The 4,563-nt window shown below is 25.4% G+C and overlaps 1 protein-coding gene across 1 annotated transcript in view; it reads right to left on the bottom strand.

Moving 5' to 3' along the window:
* The window catches only part of LOC107446065 (alcohol dehydrogenase class-3 chain L), a 170,559-nt gene extending 166,878 nt beyond the window's left edge, over positions 1-3,681 (bottom strand). Inside the window, exon 1 of the mRNA XM_071182399.1 lies at positions 3,668-3,681. The gene's annotated coding sequence lies outside the window, so the exon portion shown is untranslated. The remainder of the gene's footprint in view (positions 1-3,667) is intronic.
* Between the last annotated feature and the right edge of the window lie 882 nt (positions 3,682-4,563).

The raw sequence follows: 4,563 nt of genomic DNA, 5'->3' as shown, positions 1-4,563 counted from the left end.
CAGAAAATGTGATTGTATTAAGTTAATGTCCGATATTTACAGGCTCCCGCTAGACGGCGTACTCGAGCGTTGCGATCGCGAATTAAAAAACTCTAGATGACATATTTCATTCTATAAAATTAAATTTCCGTTCAACTCTAAGTCTAAATATTTAATTTCGTTTGCTTTTTTAGAAATTATAAGCGATTGCCACACATTTGAAGAAAATAATATTTCCAATTAATAATAATTCTAAATGATCATAAGAATATTTTTAGCGACTGAAAAATTATAGATGCCTTTTATTCTATGAAAATAAAACTAGTGCCCAATTTAAAATCGTCTGCGACTGGAAACAAATGTATATAAAATATTTTGCTGAAAAATAACTTAACATGAAATGTGAAACTAATTATCTTAAATATCGTCTGATTTTTAAGACCTGTTAACAAGGGTATATTTCTTCTAATTTGACCAAAGTAGTTTTCTGCAGGATTTTAGATTGTGATTTTACTGACTAATCAAAGTTATCAACGATTAAATGTAACTTTATATTTCCCTCTCTATTCGATTTTAATCATCCAAACAGATAAACGTAAGTTGTTTTAACATTGATTGTTTTTAGAATAGAAATCTAAGCTAAGTTATAGAACGTTTAATGACATTCAAAGCAATGAAACCACTATTTTTATATTTATTATAAATACCTATTTGGTTGTACTTCATTTAGAGAATATTTTGCGTTTGGCTCAAAAATCCGTTATTTCGATAATTTATGTTCAATTTAAAAAGAAATTAAAAAAGAAATAATAAAATGAAAAATTATCTTATGATTCTAAAGTATTTAGAGATGTTGGCATAAATATAATTTTAAAGTTATTCTAAACTTCTGAAATAAATAAATAAATAAGATAAAATAAGAACGCAAAATTAATTAAATTTTATGAATGGATTTTTTCCCATAAATGTAAATTTTCATTATTCTAAAAACCTTTGATAGTTAATTTGAAACACTCTCGTTTAATTAGGACATAAAATAATTAGAATTAGAAGGTTTTCTTTCAACATAGAATTTGAATTCAGAACACTTAAAAGAGTGTAAATAAATTCAATTTGGTTGGAATTCATCTAATTTTTAGCAATTATGGGAAACATGAGAAACTGTGACAAGTTGAAAATAATGAGCTATTTAGGTATTTTATTATTTTTATACGTTTGTAAGTTTTTTTAATCAAAATTTGAGATTGCTGTATTATGCTTACGTATTTTAAATTTTACAGTTAAAAATCACTCATAAAGAACAATATAAGATGCGTCTGTGGCTTTCCTATTTTCTTGAAATTTTGAATTCATTCGGACGCAGATAATAGTAGATTTTATGAAAGAGAGAGTTTGAATTGTTAAAGCTTACAGATACATTTTATAAAAATAGCCGTGCTTAGTTTAACCCTTTTACCAATCTTTCCGATCTAATTTATCAGAAACAAAAATTTTATATATATTTTATATATTATATTATATTTTAAATATTATATTTTATATATAGAAGAACTTGCATTTAACGTCAACATCGAACAACAAATTCCCAATTTTAACGTCTTTTCAACTTAGTATCCTTTCCTCTTTTAAATCAATAATAAAGCTGACAAGAGTTCTCCTTCAACTAAAAAACTGGTATCTGAATTTCCAAATGAGCATTCAAAAACACCACTAAAAAAATTATTCCTTCTCATAAAAAACTTTTTCTAAAAAAAATTATTTCTGTAAGAGAATCTCTGCGAAGAATTTCAAATTGAAAAGGTAAAAATGTGAGTGTTCGAATATTGTTTCAGGAATTTAGCTACTGGTTCTTTAGTTTAGAGGGGACGCTGGTCAGCCCCGAATTTTTGAAAAATTCATTGTATACTTTAAAACAAAAAAGTGGTAAAACAAAGAAAAATGTCGAATTTTTTTTTATCAAGATATTCTAAATTTTTTTCTCTTTACTTTATTAATTTCATTCAAGTTTCATAATGTATATAGGTATTTAACAAAATAAACTGTTGAACTTTAATTATAATAATAACCATACTATCATAAAATCAGGACAAATATGCATATAATTGCATTTATGCATTTGTTGAATATTATATCGATACATCAAATGCATTTATGGAATAATTTGTAATGTAATTGGTTTCAATTTGTCATTTTACTATAACAGTTACAACATTTTTATCAGTGTAATGTACATATCTGCATACATATCGGCGAAAGATCGATAAAAGATAACAGTTTGATGTAAATATCAAGAGTTAAAGTTATACTTTTTATCAATAAGGAATATATATTCCAGTATGGGTAATTTTAATAATATAGTCAAGTATGGGTAATTTTAATAATATAGTCAAGTATGGGACTGTGCAAATAATTTTGAAATTAGAATACCCATACTTTTCTACGAAGATAGATTACCAAACAATAATACTAATCTTGAGAAATAAATATATGCAAACAATAATTAACAAATAAAGGAACTGCAATTTAAAGCTTAATTGCAAGAAAATATACTAATTACTTATTAGTAAAAATCAGATATAATTGATGAAGCTTTTTGCACACAATTATAAAGTTCGTTTATTCAGATAATTCCACGCAAAAAATAACTTTTAGTAAGTATTTGTCATATTTTATTGTTTTACTTAGTATTGGCCGAAAAAATTTTGAATTGTAAGGGCTACAATTTTTTACATCGTTTTAAAGAAAATAATTTTACATGGCAAAATATAAAACTTGTGCAAAATTGGTTCTTGAGAAAAAAAAAAGTTCAGAATTCAAAAGTCTTCCTGGGAAATTGAATTTCAAAAATGTCAGATATTTAAAACTTGATTTCTCAGGAACTATTCGGCCGATTTTGCTCAAATTTTGCATTTTACCATGTAAAATTCTATTCTTTGAAATAATGAAAAAATTGTATGCCTTACAATTCAAAATTTTTTCGACCATTATTAAATGAAAAGATAAATATTTAATAAGAGTTATTTTTTGAATGGACTTATCTTTTGATAAACGAATTTAATAACTGTATGCAAGAAATATTGAATTTACTTAAAAAGTTCTCGAGATATAGCGAAACACGAAAAAGTAAAACTAACATTAAGTGGTCCAAACTTTGGAGCTTTTTCCTGAACAAATTATTGGCACCATATTTCCAGATTGCGGTTACCCCTTATATTTTGGGGGTCAAAAATCCGAATCCGTCGGAAATGTAGGTAAGTTTATTCAGAGAAAGTACGTTCTTCTGCCTGATAAGCCGCTGTACTTATTAATTAGCATATTTGAGGTCACTCACTCGACCCAATGAGCTTGAGTACTAGAAAGTAAAGATCCGACCATTAGATCAAAAGTTATTTAGGTTTTTAGGGCTCTGAAACATATTGAGAAAACAAAGTATTAAAATACGTGTGTTTTACTCTAGTCGTGTTCTGTACCAATCGTTGCTTTTTCGTTGTTATTTAAAGAGAATCAACAAATAAAGTAGGTTAAAATGAAATTAATTGAAACAAATAAATAATTTTTCCTCCCCTAATATTTATTTTATAAATGTATAATCCCCTTATAAATGTTTTTCTCCTGAAATATTATAATATAATTCATATGCAGAGCATTTTTAATAATAAATAATGATACACAATATATTAAATATTTTTTTTCAAAAATAGATTAATCTAGAAAGCTAAAACATAGAATAATTTAATGCAACATAAAATAAAAATTACCTGTAACATTAAATGTTAACTTAAAATCATTTTTCAATAAATTCGAGTTGTTAAAACCTTTATCGTTTGTAACAAATTGAAAAGTTCAATAAGTTTAAACAATTTGGAACGACACCAATTGGCACAGCTGTAAAACAAAAATATCCATTGTTTGATGAAGTATACTATGCTTGTAAACCATTTTACAAACTTATGTCTCAGCAAAACTGGTACACTATTGAAGCATTCGTTATTCGTAATATTCAGCAGTTCAAATTTCTAATCATATTATCTTCGTATTTAAAACATAAGAAAACCTTATTCATTTTTTCTACACGAAATATACAATAATTTGTTATAGCTTCTAGTTTTTCAAATTATAGTACCTCCAGAAATTAAAACCTGGTCTTTAATTTATTTAATTTTAAGGAAAAATAAAACTTTTTATTAATATTTTCTCCCTGTGAACTTAAAGTATACTGCAAGGCTAACAATATTTCTTTTTCAATAAAGTTTAATTTATGATAATAAAATTATTAAAAGACCTAAGAGATCTAAATCTCTGCTACTAAATTACTTCTAATAATAGTAAACTTCAGTATAATAGTAAACTTTCCATTGATAATACTATTTATTTTAAATTAGAAAAGAGTAAAATTAATAAGTTTTGATTCAAATCGTATTATCGTGGTTCTGGCAATACAGAAAGTTGAAAATTCACTAACAATTAATCTTCTTTTCTTTTTTTCCTGAAAGAAAACTTAAGTCTTTTGAATGGATAAAGTGAACATTTATAAGGCACTCGACGAATCAAAATATGCAAATTGTTTCCTAAAACCATATATTA

Source organism: Parasteatoda tepidariorum, chromosome 6 (genome assembly GCF_043381705.1).
Source record: "Parasteatoda tepidariorum isolate YZ-2023 chromosome 6, CAS_Ptep_4.0, whole genome shotgun sequence".
Taxonomy (NCBI): domain Eukaryota; kingdom Metazoa; phylum Arthropoda; class Arachnida; order Araneae; family Theridiidae; genus Parasteatoda; species Parasteatoda tepidariorum.
The sequence above is the reverse complement of the archived record's forward strand: the minus strand, read 5'-3'. Positions and strand labels throughout refer to the sequence as shown.